Source organism: Eublepharis macularius, chromosome 4 (genome assembly GCF_028583425.1).
Source record: "Eublepharis macularius isolate TG4126 chromosome 4, MPM_Emac_v1.0, whole genome shotgun sequence".
Taxonomy (NCBI): Eukaryota; Metazoa; Chordata; class Lepidosauria; order Squamata; family Eublepharidae; genus Eublepharis; species Eublepharis macularius.
The window spans coordinates 164,025,627-164,047,447 of record NC_072793.1 but is presented as its reverse complement, the minus strand read 5'-3'; positions in this window follow the sequence as shown (position 1 = coordinate 164,047,447).

Here is a 21,821-nt window from a genome sequence, read left to right as displayed (position 1 = left end):
AGTAAAATATAGCTGTCAAGTCAGCTAGATACTGTTGGAACAGGAAACCTGTAGCTCGAGAAAAGAGGAAGTTACAGCATTGTGTATCTCAGAATAGACTGCTTGAAAGATAAAACTGATGATTTGAGAGAATTTGTCTGGATTTATGCTGCACTAAGAAAAGGTCATGTCTGGGGCAATGATCTTGATGATGAGGCTAAAATATGGTAAACTGTATAACTGTATGTTGTAAGTATGTTGTAAGATTGCAGCCACAGCAAATTGTAACCGTTAGCTAGTGGGTAACCACCTTCTGTGATGTAACTGTAAGCTATGCTATATCAGAAAGGTTGCTTCCCTATACTGGAGCTCAGTTCTTTGTGGCACTAGCCACGCTGAGCTCTGCTGGCAATAAACATCATTCCTTCCTGAAGATTCTGTCTAGTCTCAATTCTTGGGAACACCGAACCCTGCTACAACATCATAATGTCATTGCATTGTGTTGGTTTGCCCCCCTGATGCAGGCTTCTGCCCCTCATCCCTGGGTCAGTCCAGGTGAGGCTTTCTGATTTGGCCCATGGGGTGGGGGTGGGGGTTCATAAATCCTAAACCATGATGTCTGCTCAGAGCACAGTGGGGGTGGGGGGGTATGGATGAGAGGGCAGAGGAGAAAAAGCTGAAAGAAAAATTCTGCACAATTGAAAAAGTGGACTCAAAACTGCATTGAGAAAAACATTGGGGAATACACTCAGGCAGAAAATTCAAAGAGAAACCTTGAAAATATCACATTGAAATCTGAAGGGGGAGCTGAGTGTGCAGAAGAAAACCTGAAGCGATATGGGGCCAAAACCAGCTAAAATCATCCATGCAGAAAAGGCCACAGGTGCTGATGCTCAGCATGTAGCAGGGTTTCGTGTTCCCAAGAATTGAGACCAAACAGAATCTTCAGGAAGGAATGATGTTTATTGCCGGCAGAGCTCAGCGTGACTAGTGCCACAAAGAACTGAGCTCCCGATTCATTCACAGTTCCTCATTTTATACATCCAGCATATAGACACATCACATGGTGTTGGTATCCGGGTAAGCTAAGCTCATTTCATCTAGAATACATCTGTTTTCCCATCTAACAGCGAGGCACTTCAACTGACACTTTAGATAAACATGTCTACATTGCTTCTGCTTTCGCTCTGAGTGCAGGCTATTTTAGATAACAAGATCCTTATCATCAAGATCATTGCTCCAGACATGACCTTTTCTTAGTGCGGCATAAATTCAGACAAATTCTCGTAAATCATCAGTCTTATCTTTTAAGCAGTCTATTCTAAGATACACAATGCTGTAACTTCCTCTTTTCCCAAGCTACAGGCTTCCTGTCTCAACAGTATCTAGCTGAGTCAGCTTGACAGCTGTACTTTACTCTGAAGAAGGATTTTACCTAATCTTTCTAATGTTAGATTATCAGAACAGTAATATAACACTTATTAGTTAATAAAACATTTTCCTGCATAAATTCATTTAGCTAAGAATAACAGACAATGTCTGGCACATTTCTTCAGTCTTGGCCATTGCCCAACTCCATTGCCCAACTCCATTGCCCAACAAGTAAGCGCACCCTTTCCGGGGACAGTGAGGTAACTGTCAGTAATTGGGCCGCAGGTGGGGTTCCCTTACTGGGCGCAGGCCAGTAACTTCCTCTTTTCCCAAGCTACAGGCTTCCTGTCTCAACAGTATCTAGCTGAGTCAGCTTGACAGCTGTACTTTACTCTGAAGAAGGATTTTACCTAATCTTTCTAATGTTAGATTATCAGAACAGTAATATAACACTTATTAGTTAATAAAACATTTTCCTGCATAAATTCATTTAGCTAAGAATAGACAATGTCTGGCACATTTCTTCAGTCTTGGCCATTGCCCAACTCCATTTGGACAGTGTTAAATTTGAGCAAGAGACAAGCTGTTTGAAGCAAGCTGAAAATGAATAGATATTGACCATTGATCATAACTATTGGCTATATTAGCTGCGTGTAATAATTTACCAATTTCCTCGGCTACAAGCACAGAACTCAATAACAAGAGCACTCAACCAATGCAACCTCCAATATGCAGCAACAAGGAAGAAAAAGGGGGTGTGGGGGAAAGTCCCCACAAACTCAACCCAAACAAGCAGGGGAACAAAATAGAGGGGTTAAATAACAACCTAAAAATATATTAGAAAATGTTTATTATAAATGTGCACAAATGTAGATTAAAAACAAGTTTAAAACATAAGGCCTGAATGGCAGGCTACATGTATATGCTAAAACTTGCTAAAACACCTCAAAGTACAGATGATGGTACAGTACAATGACCAACACAAATAGACCACAGTGCAGTAAAAAACCAGATGCGTTTCGGCCCTAAGGCTTTCCTCAGTGGTCAATTGTAAACAATTTGTAATCAAACACACCCACATATATAGAAACCAATCATGAAATGCTCCCAGTGTTTTATCTAGAGCTCTAGTATTGTGTGATAAAATACAATTAAGATAGATTTCTATTTTTACTGTTTTTAACTTTGTATTGTAACGGCCTTTGGCCATATACAATTAAACCTTCTTACTCTACAATTATTGCGGTAGACCCAGGACTGCATTCACACAATGGCCATTCTATCTTTACTGCAGATTGATGTAACACACCTTTATACATTGGAAACCAAGCTTCAGAGTACAACAATAAATGAAGAGCATTGTGTGAATGCAGTCCTGGGTTTACTGCAATAATTGTATTTTATCACACAATACTAGAGCTCTAGATAAAACACCAGGAGCATTTCATGATTGGTTTCTATATGTGTGGGTGTGTTTGTTTATAAATTGTTTACAATTGACCACTGAGGAAGGCCTTAGGGCCGAAACGCATCTGGTTTGTTACTGTACCTTGGTCTATTTGTGTTGGTCACTGCACTGTACCATCATTTGTACCTCAAAAGGTTTTAGCAAGTGTTAGCATATACATGTAGCCTGCCATTCAGGCCTTATGTTTTAAACTTGTTTTTAATCTACATTTGTGCACATTTATAATAAATATTTTCTAATATATTTTTAGGTTGTTACTTAATCCCTCTATTTTGTTCCCCTGCTTGTTTGGGTTGAGTTTGTGGGGACTTTCCCCCCTCACCCCTTTTTTTTTCCTTGTTGACACAACACAGAACTGCCAGGGATCCTAGGATTGCGCGGTTTCACCAGAGCAGGATGTTGGCTGAAGGACATAAAGGAATGGGGGAGGAAAGTTCTCCTGATGAGAGGCACCATGGGCCCCTGGACAAAAAGTTCAGGGAGGATTGTGCAAGAATAGATTTTACTTAAGTTATGGTTTACACAGTACACGTTGCAATGGAATGCAGCACCAAACAAATATACCAACAAACAACAGGAATAAACAGAAACAGGAAGACTCTCAGGCCATGGGACCTAGCCGGAACACCAGTGTGCACTATTAGTTAAATCTAGGTGAGACGTCATTTACCTAGAATGAGCCTCATTGAATTAAGTGACACTAAACTGCAAAAAATGGTTCAAAAATATTTGTACTAACTGGAAACAAAAAAGCAAGCTTGCAACAATTTGAGGATACTTAATGAGTCCGGGAGAGATGAGGGAGATAGGAAAAATCAGTTATATTATCCAGAGAGACGAAGCAGGTGAGCCAAAAGAGTGATCTTCTTGCACCTTCACTCATTTAGAAAGCGATTCTAGTCTCCAGATGGTGAAATCCCATTCCATCCCCTCCCCTCTTCTCCTCCTGCTCTAAAAGCAGAAAAAAGAAAAAAACAAAAGCAGAGGTAAATTGGGCAACTGAAATTACCCTGGCAACAATTTCCAGAGAGGTCCACTCCATGCTCCTGATCAGGTTGAAATCCTCAGTACGTCAAAGGATACGGAACTGTCTAGGTCTTTTGTGAGCAATCTTAAGGCAGGTATCCTTAGAAGTACGTAAACACAATTTTTCCAGGCCAATAAATCTCCAAGATGGTGTCTTGAGCAGACACACCAGTGCATTGCTCCTGCTTTTATCCGGCATTAAGACAAGTGCCTGTGCGGAGCTTTGTACTTTGATGACGTTACAGTTATTATGGATTTCATACTTCCAAGGACGCTTTCTCAGTGAACTTTAGTGCATCTTTTCTCTCCCTTGGGCTGTTTTCCCTTCCCCCTGGCAGTGAGAGCCAAGCTACAAGTGATGCCTTACACAGGTTGGACACTTGTCAGCTTCCCTCAAGTTTTGATGGGAAATGTAGGCGTCCTGGTTTTACAGCTTGGCTCTCCATTACAGCTGCAAGACCAAGATGCCTACATTTCCCATCAAAACTTGAGGGAAGCTGACAAGTGTCCAACCTGTGTCAGGCATCACTTGTAGCTTGGCTCTGAGAGAGCCCACGGCTGGAGAGCCAGGCGGCACTGCCGAATAAATCAGGGAGATACTGACTGGTCTCCTAACTGAAGAACAGGGGAATTCACTTTGAGCCTAATCTGGTGATCTGAGGCTTTTTTCTGTCTCTTTGCATTTTTTCTACATCTCTAGCAATATCTGTAGTTTGAGAATTCACCGTGCATCTGATGAATTAGATTCTAACTATGAAAGTTGGAACTATACTACATCAGTTATTTGGTTTTTTTATGCTGGCACTAGATTCTTTTGGGGTTTGCCACAACAGACTAACATAGCTACCCCTCTAGAGCTTGTTTTTTCTAATTTCTTTGTGGCAAGATCTTAGCCTAAGAGTTATTCAGCACAGGCTGAGGTCTAGCAGAAAAATACTTCTGGGCATGCAAAGTATGCCTGTCCCTCAACATAAAAAACTGCAGTCTCATTTATTTCCATACACTTTACTAATTCAGTAGCATACTTAAAGATGCAGAGGAAGCAGTAGGAATAACTGAATAATATTTTAACCTTCTCTGTAAACACGAGGCAGGGATAACTATATGTCTTGTACCTTTCTTAGGAATAAAATAAGAGTCATGTAGCATCACATCAGAGGTTTCTCTAGCCCAATGTTCGATTTTCAATGCTGGTCAGCCAGATACTTCTCTCCAGCTGGGAATCAAGGTAACAGCCAGTCCAAACAGTTGCTCCCAAAAATTAGCATTCAGGACGGAGTATACTGCCCATTGAACATAGAGCTATTTGGTCCTGGTTAAGTCAGAGTATTGTTTGCGTTGATATAAACTGGAACTAAGACATTCACCATTAATGCATGTTAAAGGTGGAAGGAGGGAATCATTCTCGGGAAATAGTAACTTGATCACCTCCCCTTTTCTGTTCATAATACAGAGACAGACTTTCTGTTTTAGTGCTATGTATGAGTTTGATGTGTTTTTTACTCCCTATCTTGGGAAGAGATGAGAAAAATGAGTCTGGAAGAGGAAGAGGACAAATGCAGAATAATTAAAAGGTGAGTAGAAAGGAAAGAAGACATACCAGGTTGGATGATGGGTTTCACAATATTCCATTTCCCTTCAGTCTCCTTGCCCTTTGCAGTATATGGAGAACTTTCATTTAAAAAAAAAAGAAACTGTAAAGAACAGTGGCAAATGCCACTAACCTGGAAGTCTTATCACTATGATCTGCCCTTATTGACTGAGAGAGAAAAAGGCGTGAAAAGTTTTTAAAATGCATTCGCTAAATGCAAGTTGATTCCAACTTTGGGAAAGATCTGACAGGCCTAGAAAATGTTGTCCCTCTAGTTCTCAACTCTTGGCAGCCCTGCCCAGAAGTACATGTGAAGGAAAGACATTCCTGCTGTTGTTGCTCTAGGGAGAAAAGAGGGAATCGGCAGGAACCCGTGGGGAAGGGGGCATTGTTGCTGCTGAGATTTTATTGTGCCTGCAAAGGAGCCCTCCAAAGCAGCTATCGGCATAAGCCTCCTAAGCTTTTTTCGAGCAGTTGATCTGTGTTTGCTCAAGATATCTGGAGAGGATGTATGGAGGATCCCAGCTCTCTGTCATGTTAGCCTGTAGCTGGTTTGCACAGTGGAAAGAGAAGGTAGCCTTAGGGCCAAACTTCATGTTTGGTTTCCAGTTCCCCACATCCACACATTAGGTGTGGGGACTGTCTTTTAAAAAACAAAGGAGAGCCCAGATGGGCTTGGAGTGCCTCCCCACAGCATTTTCCCATGTGAAAGCAAGGCTGGGGACATTATTTCTCCATTTTTGCTGCCTTACATGAAGTATTCTGTGCACGTGGAGCAGTAAAAGTGGGGAAATGACTCCCCACTAGGGATGGGCACGGACCGGCATTTTCCCACGGACCGCCGGTCCGGGGTTTGTGGGCTTCCATGGACCACGGTCCATGAACTTTTAACGGACCGGGCCCGGTTCGCGAACCGGTCCACGGACCGGTTCGGGTCAGAAAAGGCCTGGTTTTCCCACACTTTTTCACTTCAGGCGACTTTCCCCACCAAAGGTTCTCATGGAACACTCCTCAATTAGCACTTTTCCAAAGAGACAAACAACAATTTCCCCTCCCCTATTCTGACTGACCCTTACCCGCCCTTGGGGCAAGGAGGGAGACTTGTGCTCCTGTCCAGGAGAGGTGGCTGCACACAAAACCCACCTACATGGGGCTGCATCAACAAGAGATGCCCTTCCTGAGGCATCTCCATGATGGGAAATGAATGGATGGACTTGAGTGAAAGCCAACTCCAAAACAGGAGATCATGCAGCAATTCAAAGGCCCCTTGCTGGAATGGATGGCATGCGAGGGAGGGAAAGGATGTCTTCCACACCTTGAGGGAAGGAACTCATGCTACCCTGTTCAGAAGGAGCCTTTTTGGGCAGTGGACAATAAGTCCCATTTCAGTGATGTGGTGTGTCAGCTTGCTTGCTTTCAAGAAAGCTGACCTGGGCCACTGTCCTCCTTGTCACCGGACTGTGGGGATTGACCCTCAGAGGGGCCCTTGCGCTTGCAGAAGCAGGACAGTCGCCGACGAAACCCACTTCACCGAACGTGGCGGTGTTATCAAAGGAAGGATATGCTGGTTGGGGTTCGAGTGGCTGGCGAGAGGGCGGCCACCATGTGGGAGAGGTGGGTTTCGATGGCAGCCACCCCCTCCCTGAGGGGGCCCCCTTCACTGGCCCTGGTTGGGCTTCGAGTGGCGGGCAAGAGGGGAGCAGGGTGGTATTCCCCACCAGGAAGGAAGGTGTCTGCTGGCAGCGGCTGCTGGGCCCAGCAGGCCCAGAGAGGTGGCACCCAGCTGCCTCCCCTGAGGGGGTGGGGGGTCTGGCCGCTCGCTGGCAGCACCCCCCCATGTGGCCGGCTGCCGGGCCAAAGGAGAGCAGGGCAAAATGGGCCTGGCAGGCCCAGGGAGGTGGCGCCTAGCTCCCTCCCCTGAGGGGGCAGGGGGTCTGGCCGGGCACATGGGGGCAGACGTGATGGGCCGCACCCTGCCTCACCCCGCGGTCTGGGTCATGGTGGAATACCTGGGGGCGCTCCACCACATAGAGGTTGTCAAAGTAGCCCACTTACCCCATCCAATGCTACTGGGAAGAGATCCCCTGGAGTTCAACAAGCTACTCAGGGAGGCAGCGGAGGGGGTTGGCAAACCCCCAGTTCTCCAGGCTACTCAGGGAAGCGGCGGAGGGGTCGGCAAACCCACAAGTCACCCCAGTTCTGCAAGTAGAGGAGGCAACTGACCCAGAAGAGGGTCCCTCTGTCAGACCAGGGGGAGACCCAGCTGGATCTCCACAGGACGGTCAGTCGCTGATGAAACCCACTTCACCAAACATGATGCAGTCAATCAAGGAAGCTCACCATGTGCCTTAGACTGTTTTGTAAGTATACAAATTCTAATGGAAGTAGTAAAGTTTATAAAGAATAAGAGGAGGTACTTAGAAGGAGCCAAGGACAGGGCTTGTCATCACGAGGAGGATACCAGGGACAAGGCGTGTCGTCAGGAGGAGGATACCAGGGACAGGGCTTGTCGTTAGGAGGAGGATACCAGGGACAGGGCTTGTCGTTAGGAGGAGGATACCAGGGACAGGGCTTGTCGCCAGGAGGAGGATACCAGGGACAGGGCTTGTTGTTAGGAGGAGGATACCAGGGATAGAACTTGTCGTCATAAGGAGGACACCAGGGACAGGATGTGTTGTCAGGAGGAGGATACCAGGGGCAGAACTGGTCAAGAGGAGAATACCAGGGACAGGGCTTGTCGATGTATTGTCGAAGGCTTTCACGGCCGGAGAACAATGGTTGTTGTGGGTTTTCCGGGCTGTATCCAAGACCACGGCAATACAGCCCGGAAAACCCACAACAACCGACAGGGCTTGTCGTTAGGAGAAGGATACCAGGGATAGGGCTTGCCATCAGGAGGAGGACGCCAGGGACAGGGCTTGTCATCAGGAGGATACCTGGGACAGGATGTGTCGTCAGGTGGAGGATACCAAGGACAGGACATGTCACAAGGAGGAGGATGCCAGGGACATCCATTCAGCTTTGAAAGGAGTGAAGCAGAGAGCCACCCCCCAAATCGAGCTGCTGGTCACCAGAGAGTAGGTGTTTAACAGAGGCCAGTAGCAATCTCCCCCTGCACCTCAAAAGCCAGGCAGGAAATGTCCCCCCAAGTCACCCACTATTGAGGGAGTGAAAAAGGCTTAGAAAGAAGTCAAGCAGACAGAGCCCCCCAAAACCTGCTGCCAGTGGTCCTAGGGTGGGTGTTTCACAGAGGCCAGTAGCAGTCTGCCCCCTGCACCTCAAAAGCCAGGCAGGAAATGTCCCCACAAGTCACCTACTATTGAGGGAGTGAAAGGCTTTGAAAGGAGTGAAGCAGAGAGCCCCCCAAAACCTGCTGCCAGTGGTCCCAGAGAGTAGGTGTTTAACAGAGGCCAGTAGCAATCGCCCCCTGCACCTCAAAGGCCAGGCTGGAAATATCCCCCAAGTCACCCACTATTGAGGGAGTGAAAAAGGCTTTGAAAGGAGAGAAGCAGACACAGCCCCCCCCCAAACCAGCTGCCAGTGCTCCCCGAGAGTAGGTGTTTCACAGAGGCCAGTAGCAGTCTGCCCCCTGCACCTCAAAAGCCAGGCTGGAAATATCCCCCCAAGTCACCCACTATTGAGGGAGTGAAAAAGGCTTTGAAAGGAGAGAAGCAGACACAGCCCCCCCCAAACCAGCTGCCAGTGCTCCCCGAGAGTAGGTGTTTCACAGAGGCCAGTAGCAGTCTGCCCCCTGCACCTCAAAAGCCAGGCTGGAAATATCCCCCCAAGTCACCCACTATTGAGGGAGTGAAAAAGGCTTAGAAAGAAGTCAAGCAGACAGAGCCCCCCAAAACCTGCTGCCAGTGGTCCCAGAGAGGAGGTGTTTCACAGAGGCCAGTAGCAGTCTGCCCCCTGCACCTCAAAAGCCAGGCTGGAAATATCCCCCCAAGTCACCCACTACTGAGGGAGTGAAAAAGGCTTAGAAAGAAGTCAAGCAGACAGAGCCCCCCAAAATCTGCTGCCAGTTGTCCCAGAGAGGAGGTGTTTCACAGAGGCCAGTAGCAGTCTGCCCCCTGCACCTCAAAAGCCAGGCTGGAAATATCCCCCCAAGTCACCCACTATTGAGGGAGTGAAAAAGGCTTAGAAAGAAGCAGACAGAGCCCCTCAAAACCTGCTGCCAGTGGTCCCAGAGAGGAGGTGTTTCACAGAGGACAGTAGCAATCGTCCCCTGCACCTCAAAAGCCAGGCTGGAAACATCCCCCCAAGTCACCCACTATTTAGGGAGTGAAAAAGGCTTAGAAAGAAGTCAAGCAGACAGAGCCCCCCAAAATCTGCTGCCAGTGGTCCCAGAGAGGAGGTGTTTCACAGAGGCCAGTAGCAGTCTGCCCCCTGCACCTCAAAAGCCAGGCTGGAAATATCCCCCCAAGTCACCCACTATTGAGGGAGTGAAAAAGGCTTTGAAAGGAGAGAAGCAGACAGCCCCCCCCAAAACCAGCTGCCAGTGCTCCCCGAGAGTAGGTGTTTCACAGAGGCCAGTAGCAGTCTGCCCCCTGCACCTCAAAAGCCAGGCTGGAAATATCCCCCCAAGTCACCCACTATTGAGGGAGTGAAAAAGGCTTAGAAAGAAGTCAAGCAGACAGAGCCCCCCAAAACCTGCTGCCAGTGGTCCCAGAGAGGAGGTGTTTCACAGAGGGCAGTAGCAGTCTGCCCCCTGCACCTCAAAAGCCAGGCTGGAAATATCCCCCCAAGTCATCCACTATTGAGGGAGTGAAAAAGGCTTAGAAAGAAGTCAAGCAGACAGAGCCCCCCAAAACCTGCTGCCAGTGGTCCCAGAGAGGAGGTTTTTCACAGAGGCCAGTAGCAATCACCCCCTGCACCTCAAAAGCCAGGCTGGAAACATCCCCCCCAAGTCACCCACTATTTAGGGAGTGAAAAAGGCTTAGAAAGAAGTCAAGCAGACAGAGCCCCCCAAAACCTGCTGCCAGTGGTCCCAGAGAGGAGGTGTTTCACAGAGGCCAGTAGCAGTCTGCCCCCTGCACCTCAAAAGCCAGGCTGGAAATATCCCCCCAAGTCATCCACTATTGAGGGAGTGAAAAAGGCTTAGAAAGAAGCAGACAGAGCCCCCCAAAACCTGCTGCCAGTGGTCCCAGAGAGGAGGTGTTTCACAGAGGCCAGTAGCAATCGCCCCCTGCACTTCAAAAGCCAGGCTGGAAATGTCCCCCCAAGTCACCCACTATTGAGGGAGTGAAAGGCTTTGAAAGGAATGAAGCAGAGAGCCCCCCCAAAGCGAGCTGCCGGTCACCACAGAGTAGGTGTTTCACAGAGCCTAATAGCAGTCTTCCTCCCCTTGCATCTCATCAGCAGCCAAAAAAAAAAAGTGCGGGAAAGAAGGCAAGAACTGAAGCAGACAACGCCCAAAGCTGCCTTGCACCCACTGTGGGTCTGTGAGTGGGGTGGTGTCACAGCACAATAGAACCCACCAGCAAACCCAGAAAAAAGGAAGAGATTTGGGGGGGGAGGGGGGATTAAGCCCGAGAAGAACCCAAGGACTCCCAACGCAGAAAAAATCAGCGCGGTAAAAGGATTTTTTTTAAAGTGCTCTGAATAGAAAGGAGGAGAAATGGAGAAAAGAGAAAGCTCTCTTGCAGCTGAAGCCCAAGCCGCGCTCTCTCTCTCACACACACACACGCAAACAATAATTCCCCACAGCAAGCAGTTGCTGAGCTTAGAACTAACTCGCGCCCCCGCGCCAGGAGAATGGAGCCGACGCTTTGCGCGAGTTGTCTGTTATACAGAAAGAGTGATCTGTTTGGCTGACAGAGCTGCCAATCAAGGTTGTCTGTTATACAGAAAGGGTGATCTCTGTTTGGCTGACAGAGCTGCCAATCAAGGTTTCCTGAGCTAAGATTGGTGTGTTCCAAACGGGGAAGGTGTTTCCACCGTTGCCTAGGAAATTGTTTGAGCGGGAATCCTGGCATTAAGGGGCAACGGACACACGGACAGAAAGCCCCAATGTTCGGCGCTTTCGTGAGAAAAACACAAGCCCACGGCCCGCGTGTTCGTGAACCACGAACTGGGTAAGTTCGTGACAAAATTAGGTCCGTAATGTGGTCCGTGCCCATCTCTACTCCCCACAGACAAACTCTGCTGTTTGTGTGCAGGAAAATGGAAACAAGGTTGAATGCAAAGAGAATGCAACAATGTGGCAAATGAGGTTCAATTTAGGTGAGCACATGACAATACAGATAGTATTGTTAGACTGGAATCCAGTGGGGGCTGGGAGACAGGAGAGTTGACCAGGCTCTACTTGTTTGGGATTCATTTCAGGCCAAGTATCAAGAAGAGGCAGGACACCAGCGTGCCTAGAAAACACAGCTATGGCTTAGTTGGTGCAGAATAGCCCCAGCATGCCCCGTACTCACCCAATTGGTCGGTCAAGCCTTTCAGTGGTGATCGATAAGGAGAGATCTTCAAGTCTTTTATAGTCTGTTCCTCTTTCTCTCCACCCTTGGCTTCCTGTCAGGAAGTCTTGCCGTATATGGTAATTTCAGCAACCATCAATTTATGTCTTATGACAGAACCACAAGTGACAAAAGGCACAGATTGGACACTTGTCTGCTTCCCTCAAGTTTTGATGGGAAATGTAGGCATCCTGGTCTCGCAGCTTCGCTCTCTGACTGCTGTCCAATGGATTTTTCAACTGTCACTTGTCCAACATTCCGCCAAGCTGCCTACATTTCCCATCGAAACTTGAGGGAAGCTGACAAGTGTCCAATCTGTGCCTTTTGTCACTTGTGGTTCTGCTCTCAGTAGGGTGATCTGAACTCACAGATGTTTTCTGAAATGCATCACGTCCACGTCCACCTTTCTCTTTCCTCCTTTCCTCCAAAGCCTTCTCCTGGAAGGCATCTTCAGTTCATGCTTCAAACATTCTCTCTTCACTCCGCTCATGCCCAAACCTAGACAGGTTACCAAGGTTTATTTCTTAAGCTGCTAGCTACAATTTATTAGTTATAAAAATTTCTGTTGTGTTCCTTTAACAGGAAGCTGAAAGCAGACCGCAAGCCTGTGCCACCTGCACCGTGACAGGGGGGAAATATGCCCCAAGATGTGCTTTTGCACCTTCTGTGGCTTTTGCATGAAAAACATTTAAAGGCTTGTTAGATGAAGCGAATAACCCAATCCAGGCCAAAAAAAATTAAATACATTATATGCTAAGAAGGTCGACACTTAACTGAGACTGTGACCATCGATAGCTGGATGAAAGCGTCCACTCAGGGTGCAGCAGCAGTGAAAACAGTAAACAGTGCTGGGGATTATTTGGAAAGGGACTGAGAAGATATTATAATGCCCCTGTGTAGATATATGGTGCAATCACATTTGGAATATTGCATGCAGTTCTGGTCACTTTATCTCAAAAACAACATTACAGAGCTGCGAAAAGTACAAAAGAGGGCAATCGTGATGCTTAAGGAATACTTCTCCTGTGAGGAAAGGCTAGAGAGTATGGGACTTTTCAGTTAAAAAAAAGACTACTAACAGAGGACATAATAGAAGTTTAAAATTATGCACTGGGTATAGAGAGGGTGGAGAGAGAGAATGAGAAGATTGCTCCTTGTCAACCTCTCCTGCCCTTGAGACAGAAGCCAGCCCCCATGGTTTACCATGGAGCTGGGTGACCTAAAGAGGACTAGAAAATTTCTAGAAAGATGCTGGTGCAAAACTTGCACTGCACCTGAGAGAGCCTACTTCAGAGCCCACTGAAAGACCAAGGAAAGACCAGCGGTGAGAGCAGCAAAGAAATGGCTGGTAGTCAGACACCCATAGACCTCTCCTCCCTGAGCCTTTCTAATTCCCTCTTAAAGCTGTCTATGTGTGCGACCATCGCTACATCCATATTTTAATCACTCATTGTGTAAAGAAGTATTTTCTTTTGTCTGTCCTGAATGTACTACTGCCCATCAACTTAGTATTTTGGGAGTTCTAGTATTTTGGGAGAGGTAAAAAAACAATAACATCAAAGTGTTTCACATTCCAACCCCCCCCCTCCCACCACAGCTTCAACAGAGGATGTGGTTGGAATCTTTAAAAAACCCAGGGCTTTTGGGAATCTAGAAGGATCCATGAAACTATGTGGTTGAACCATTTTAATGAGTTCCCCTTTTTTGCAGGTTTTTTGGGGCCATATTCCTCTTTGCCTTTTGTAGAAAATGGTCGGACCATAGTTCAGGCTGAATCTCCAGTCCTGGAAGAAAACCTTTCCTCAAAAGGTCAGTGTAAAAGATTACATATGCATCTTACACCTATTCTACCATTGCTCCATTGGTTACCAGTTCATTCCTTGGTCCCGTTCAACACCTAAAGAAGACCTTAACGGCTTAAGAACCACACATCTGGAGACTTTAAAGTTAATACATAAATAAATTCTTGCACCTATAGCTGCCTTTTTTCCTAACACATTTCAGGGCTGCTTTTCTACCCAATTAATGTCCCCAAAGCAAGTGAACATCAAACATTTTAACATTAAAACATTTTAAACCAATTTTATATATAGTAATTCAATAAATACATATAAACAGACATAACACTAAAACCAAAGAAGAGGCCAATAACAGTTACTGGGGATATTCCGCAGTTCCAAAACAAAAGTCTTCACCTGCTAGCAGAGGACAACAATTACAGGAGACAGACAAGCCTCCCTGGGTGGTTTTGGTGCCACAACTGAGAAGGCCCTTTCTCAGGTTGTCAACCATATAACCTCAGATGCCTGAGGGCCACCTGAAGCAGGGCTTCCAAAGATGATCCGAGCAAACAGGCAGAGGTGCATATGGAGATGGTGGTGCTTAAAGTATGCTGCCCCCAAACTGTGTGGTGGTGGAGAGTGCCCTCAAGTCATATCTGACTTATGGCCTCTCCTGGTGGAGTTTTCATGGCAAGGGATTAACAGAGAAGGTTTGCCACTGCCTGCCTCTGCAACTCTGCTCTCCATTGGAAGTCTCCCATCCAATTCCTAATGAAGGCCAACCCTACTTAGCTTCTGAGATCTGACGTGATCAGGCTCACCTGAGCTATCCAGGTCAGTGTGCCCCGAAACTGTATACGGTTTTAAAGGTCAATTCCAGCCTAGAAATAAATTGGAAACCAGTATAGATGGAGCAAGTCTGGAATGATATGGTCCTTATGACCCACTCCAATCAACTTTCTGGCTGCAGCTTTCTGGACCAACTGTATATTCTAGACAGTCTTCAAAGGCAGCCCCATGTAGATCACCTTGCAGTAATCTGATCTAGATGTTATCTGGCCATGCATCACAGTGGCAAGATCCTTCCCCCTTGCCAGGAAAGGCCACAGATGGCTCACCTGCCAAAGCTTCAACCCACCTCAGAAAAAGCACAACTGGCCTCAGAAAAGGCTCGCCCACCTCAGAAAAGGCACACCAGGCAATCTCTGCGACATGTTTATCCAAAAGGAGGCCCGGGTCCAGGAGCACCCCTAGCTACAAACCTGCTGTTTTAGGAGAAGTGTGACCCCCATCCAGAACAGGAAATATCCTGCACAGCTTCCTTGGCAGCCCTGGGCCTCTCTTAAGTAGAGACAGGCCCTACACATGAAAAAAGCCACATCTTGGATTCAATCTTTCACACAGAACCTTTTGGGAAGTCCTTTCAGGATTAGGCCTGAATTGTGGTCCAACCATTACCTCATGAAAGCAAAGATGTTAGACCCTTGGTCCGTCAAGGCTAGCGTTGTCTCCCCTGACTGGAAGGGGCTCTCCAGAATCTTAGGTAGAGAATTTTACACCAGTCACGACCTAATCCTTCAACTAGAGATGCCAAGGATTGAACCTGAGACTTTCTGCAGGCAAACCAGATGCTGAGCTATGAACACAGTTACCTTCATGGATTCTATAATGCCAGCATGTCAACAAACAACATACCACAGTCCTAGATCCAAACAGTCATAGGTCCAAACAGGAAAACCAATGGCTATCAGGCTTCTCTTTCCATCACAAATATAGAGAGAGAAGCTGATAGCATGATTACTAATGATGGTGAAAATGGGTTGTGTTACATGTGCATGTCTGTGTTTGAATCCAAGTAAATGTGTTCACTTAGGTATTGTACATTTCCTAGTTGCTATTGGATGCAACAGTTATTAACAAGACTGCCATTTTAGATTTTGAAAGAAACAAAAATCAAAATTTAAAAACACAAAACTAAACCTTTTTAACGTTCATATTTTATTAAATGACTTATGCTGTCCTATAGGTTCTGTCCAGTACAAATAGCAGATTGTGAACTCAAAGGATAATAATGCCACCCTGTGGCCAGTTGAATTAGTGGCCGAGATTGGTTGTGCTTATGGGGCTACAGCCAGATCTGACTGTACTCGTAGTCCTCTTCTTTTTATAAAGTTGGCTTCTTTGAAATCAAATGTGGTTATTATGGACCTTTGAGGTGACTTTCCATTGATACAAATACTGGACTTAATGGCACTGTGTTTAAATACCACACTATCTACATCTCACAACACCATCTACATTTCACCCCAGGTCTTGAGCTCTAATAGGGACCAAGCACAGAGTCACCCCCTACCCCAACGTCTCCAATGTCCAGTCATTTATGATCTCCCCAGACTTTGTTTCTGTGGCATGGCTTGAGCACTCATTTAGCTAGTCAATGTGAGAGTTGCTGAACTCACCCGTTATTACAACATCTTCTACTTTAGTTTCCCCCTGCTTATTTTCTTCATGACGACCACCATCGGGCAGATGATGACACACTCCACTATTCTGGTCATGGAGGCAATAATACACCTTCTTAAGCTATGCCTATGGCCAGTGTCTCCACATACAGCAATTCCATGGGAGAGTTTATTCCACTTGTGTTGTCTTTAATATACAGAACAATCCCAACCAAACATTTCTTACCCTGTCCTGTCTATGGCGCTTCTGGGAAGAGGCAGACTCCATTTTACTTTGGTCGCTATGGCTAGACAGGGAGAACTTTTAAAAAATTATCTTCAGCAATACATGTCTTTTTTTTTTCTTTATGAATGATCCTGCCCTTGGGAATAAGATCAGTGAGGGCCTGATCAGATGTGGTCTTTTGGACAGTCTCTCTGGTGGCCTTTGCTGAACACCCACAAAATAGGGGAAAGGGTCCCTCCAGAGAAGGAGGCTTCTGTGAGCGCATAGAGTCGCAATGCTCGATCAGAATCCCCCGCAATGTCTGCCCCCCCACAAAGTTCAGAACCACTCAGATCCTTTTTAACTTCCCTCTCAAAGTAAGGCAATGAAGAGGGATAGTTTCTTGGTGCCCACAATACTACCCTCTTTCCCAAGTCTCTTCCTCAGGAGAAACACTGATGTCTCCCTCCCTCTTTACTGATTCTTCTTTGCTTCCTACAACAACTTCCCAGACAGGTGCCTATGAGGTGAATCCCTCACACCTCGGCACCATATCTTTTTCATCAAATCTCTCAGGATCGTTGGGCAAACATTGAGACTGTCTCCACTTCTCATGTTTTCCTGATTCTTGGACAGGATGAGTTGGAGGAGGACTGTGTCTGGACCCAGAGTCATATTTGCTGTTGGAGTGGGGAGGACAGAAGGGGCCTCAATTCGGAGAATAACTGATACACTGAACTGAGACATACCACAGGAATTACATTCTCTCCCAACAAAAAAAAGACTTCTGCATCTGCATTCAGCACAGGTATACTCTTCTCCTTCTTCCAGATAAATGAACGTAGAGTAGGCATAACATTTCCACAGCAGAACAGAAACACCCCCACATGAAGCCTCTCATCATCCAAAAACGTATGTGCATGCTTGATCAATTTTTATTTATCTTCTCTCGATTTCTAACTAGTTGGGTTGGGGAACACTGACCCAACTCGAGTTCCCTGCAGCCACATAGCAGCTGCAGGGAATGGCTTTTAGAAAATAAAGGAGAGCCCAAAGAGTCTCAGATCTCTGCCTCAGGGGAGGTGGAAGGGCTCTTGGCTCCCCCCCACCCATTTTTCTGTGTAAACCAGTGCTGTGGGGGGAGACCTATTTCCCAATTGTTTTCTGTTCCTCGTGCACAGAATATTCTACTTGGAGCAGCAAAAACAGAAAAGTAACTGCTCTCAGCACTGTTTTCGCACAGGAAACCTGCTTGGGAGAAAGGCATTTTCTCCCACAATGATCCCCCTCCCAAGTGGTATTCCAAGCCTGTTTGGGTGCTCCTTTATTTTTTAAAAGCCAGTCCTCACAGCTGCTGTGGGGCTGCAGGGAACCTCAGTTGGGTCCAGGGAACCCAGACCCAATTTGTTATCCAGGGAACCCAGACCCAATTTGTACTGGTGATGCAGTAGAGATTCTGTGAAATCCTGAGCAGAGTCACTCCAGTTAAGCCCATTGTTTTAAAAGACTTAGATGGGAGTAACTCTGCTTAGGGTTTCACTGCAAGTTACAGCTTGATAGCTGTTGTTAACTGATTGAAAGCAAACAAATTGAAATTGAACCCCGGTTGGAAAAGCAGGACATTGTACTTCTGACTTTTGACGGGTTCAGTTGACCCTGTCTGACTCAGTTAAGATGCGAAGGGTTATACTGGACCCAGCACTGCTGTTAGAAAAGCAACTAAATACAGCTGCAAAAAAGGCCTTCTTCCAACTAAGACTAGCCTGGAAGAATGTCCCCTACCTTAACACCAGGCAAAAAAGTATCACGTCATGACTTAGACTCGAAACAGACGTGACGAGTTACCTTAATTCAACCTGGGTTTCCTTGCCTCAAGGTTTGATGGGAAATGTAGCCATTTCTCCTTCCCGTCGCTCAGAGGAGGAGGGGGGAGGAGGAGGGCTCCTCTTGCCCGGCCACCGCCGTTCCCAAGCATGAGGGACTCGAGGAGCCCGGAAAGTGGCGGTGGCGCTCTTGCTGCTGCCGCTCGCCGCCACCGCCTCTCTCACCACTGGAGAAGGAAGCCGAGAGGAAGGAGGATGAGAGGAAGAGGCTGGGGCGGGGGAGGGCAGGGGGCGGCTGCTGCCCGGTGGGCCCAAGCTTGGAGGGAACAGATGCCGCCGTGGGGAGCGCAGCTGGACGCTGCTGTGGGCAAGAGGACTATGACGGCGGGCACCAGCACTCAGAGAGGCCAGACCGGTGAAGCGGAGGAGGCAAAGCTCGGGAGGCGCCCTGAGATGCATTCCTCTCTCCCTCCCTCCCTGGGCCAGGCGAGGGGGGGAGAGATGAAGTGACGCTCAGTGCAATGGGGGGAGGCAACTCCTCCCGTCGCCTGGCCCAGCCCCCACAGAGCAACACCGGGCTGCATCAGCAGAGTGGGAGGAAAGGCAAGGACACCTACATTTCTCGGCAAACCTTGAGGCAATTCAACCCAGGTTGAATTGAGGTAACTCGTCACGTCTGTTTCGGCTCTTACTTACTAAGAAACACTTCAAAAAATTCAGTATGTTTCAGTCTCTTTTATACAGTGTAATGAAAGCAAAAGAGAAGGCCCCACAGGTCTATGCAAGCTGGCAGACTCAATATCACAGTAAAGTTAACAGAAATTCAAAGCGTAAAAGTGTTGTAAACATTTTTTCTATAACTATACAAAGTGCTTGTGCCAGTATTTAAAGTGACCATGTCTTCTCAATTATCAAGTAATCTGTTACAGGTGGATACAATCATACAGTATAATCCAGAGAAATAGTCTGTCACAAGTTCCTTTAGCAATGATCCAAAATTCATAGTAGAATATGTAGTTGAATGTCATACAATTGCTTCATAATTTTCTTCATAATTCCATTAGTAGTAACCGCAACAGGCCAGCTAGTGAGACAGCTCCTATTTCAGTACTCCTTCCTCTGGCAGTGACATAGAAAACACAATCACATACAGTTCACACTGAATTCTCAAGGCACAGTGGCCGTTGACATCTAGAAGATATGAATATAGGTCGTGTGAGTGTAGAGTGTAAAAATAATGGTCCGGGGGGTGGGGGTGGGGGTGGGGGGAGATGAATTTTACTCCGAAACTGGTAATATCCTACCTGGAAATAAGCAATAACTTAAAAAATTTCCCCCTGAAGTCCAGATCAGAAATTATATGGAAAATTTTCTCAGTGCACATCCTTAGGACCAACAAGATTTTCAAGAGAGAAAGGGCAAATCCACACTCACTAATCTTCTGCTTATCTTGCGCTGTTGTGGCAATCGGTTTCATTCCGCTACCAGGCTGTGCATCCTCACATCCACCCTTCCGGTGCGTCTTCATGGCGCAATCAGTTCTTCACACACCACCGAGTAAAGCGTTACCGTGGGCGGTTCCATCCTCTGCAGTCAGAATTGATGGCACACGTCACTTCCCTTTTAAAAAAAAAAAAAGCTCAATTATCCGGTATACCAATATTTTGAATTTCTAGAAATGGCAATGTACCATCCCTCTCAATTATCTGGTATACCAACCGTTATGCACTGTGGGGAAAAAAGGGTAGGGAGAAAATGGGCTTCCGCCACTATCACGTGGTTTTGAGGGACACCGCAATTGTGGTGCGGTGATGGTGGGGAACACGTTGAATGGATAAGCGTGTGAGTATCTGCGTGAACAGCACACTGCTTGCGAAAAAGATGTGGAAACAAAAAGGGAGTGTGGATTCGGCCAAAGTTCCTTTTGACTGAAGCACTGCAAAGCTTGGTATCTGAAAAAGGGAGATTTGACTTCGAAAAGCTTATATCCTGGAAATCTTGCTGGTCTCTAAGGTACCCCTGGACTCAAATCCTAAAGAATGGCTTCTTCAGATACTGTGGTGGCTGCAGGCAACACAGATGGTGCCTTCTTTTTCCGGTCAATGTGATGGATGCGGCTGAGGTGTGAGAGCAGAGTTGCAGTCCCTAACCTGCCACAGCCTCCTTTCTTTCCAATGTTCACATCCTCTTCACAGATATTGCAGGTAGCAACGAAACGGTTCTTCTTTATGAAATAGGGCCAGACAAATGATGTTCGTCGACATTTGGTGGGAGGCCTCTTTTTTATTGAGGGTGATAAGGCAATACGCCTGAGAGTCCTTGTAGAGGTAGTGCCGCAGGTCAAAGCAGTGCCGCTGGATCTCTTGTTGGTGGAAAGTCTTCTGGACAATTGTGTGGCCCTCAATGGTGCTTCTTTTTGCATCACAGCTGGAGTTGTGGGCTGTGGGAGCTCTGGGGTCTCTAGAAGGCTGTTTGTCAAAAACTGGGAATCTGCCTTCTTTTTCGGGACGATGTGATGGATGCGCTTGAGGTGTGAGAGCAGTGGTCCTGTCCCGAAGTAGGCACGGCCATCTTTGTTTCCAGTTTTTAAATCCACTCCACAGTCCTTGCAGGTAGCGATATATTTAGATTTCTTTCTGAAATATTGCCAGGCAATGGATTTTCGTTGACGTTTGATGGGAGGCATCACTTCTGTAGGAGGTGATGAGACAAGATGACTGTGACTCCCAGCAGAGGTAATGGTAGAGGTCAAAGCAGTGCTACTGGGTCGCTTGCTGGTGGAAAGTCTTCTGGACAACTGTGTGGCTCTCGGTGGTGCTTCTTTCTGCATCACATATGAAATTGTGAGGTGTGGGAGCTGTGGGGGCACTGGAAGGCTGTATGTCAAAGGCTGTGGATCTGACTTATTCTTTAGAGGTGATGCTCCAGAGATGTCTTCCTTGGGACCAAATACCTCAGCCTCTGTATGAGCTGCCTCACTCTCAGAGATCCTGTCCTGGGACGACACAGTAGCAAACATTTGTTCAGCCTTTTCCTCGGTGCTTGTCAAAGTCTGGGGCTCTGGCTGATATATTGGTACAATGAGAGGTGGTGCTCCAGAGAAGCTGCCCTCCTGCTGATCAGATTCCTCAGCCTTGACATGAGCTACCTCACTCTCAGAGATCCTCTCTTGGGACAACACAGCAGGAGACGTTTGTGTGCCCTTCTCCTCTGTGCTTATCAAAGGCTGTGGCTCTGGTGCAATGAGAGGTGGTGCTCCAGAGAAGCTGCCCTCCTGCTGATCACATTCCTCAGCCTTGACATGAGCTACCTCACTCTCAGAGATCCTCTCTTGGGACAACACAGCAGGAGACGTTTGTGTGTCCTTCTCCTCTGTGCTTATCAAAGGCTGTGGCTCTGGTGCAATGAGAGGTGGTGCTCCAGAGAAGCTGCCCTCCTGCTGATCACATTCCTCAGCCTTGACATGAGCTACCTCACTCTCAGAGATCCTCTCTTGGGACAACACAGCAGGAGACGTTTGTGTGTCCTTCTCCTCTGTGCTTATCAAAGGCTGTGGCTCTGGTGCAATGAGAGGTGGTGCTCCAGAGAAGCTGCCCTCCTGCTGATCACATTCCTCAGCCTTGACATGAGCTACCTCACTCTCAGAGATTCTCT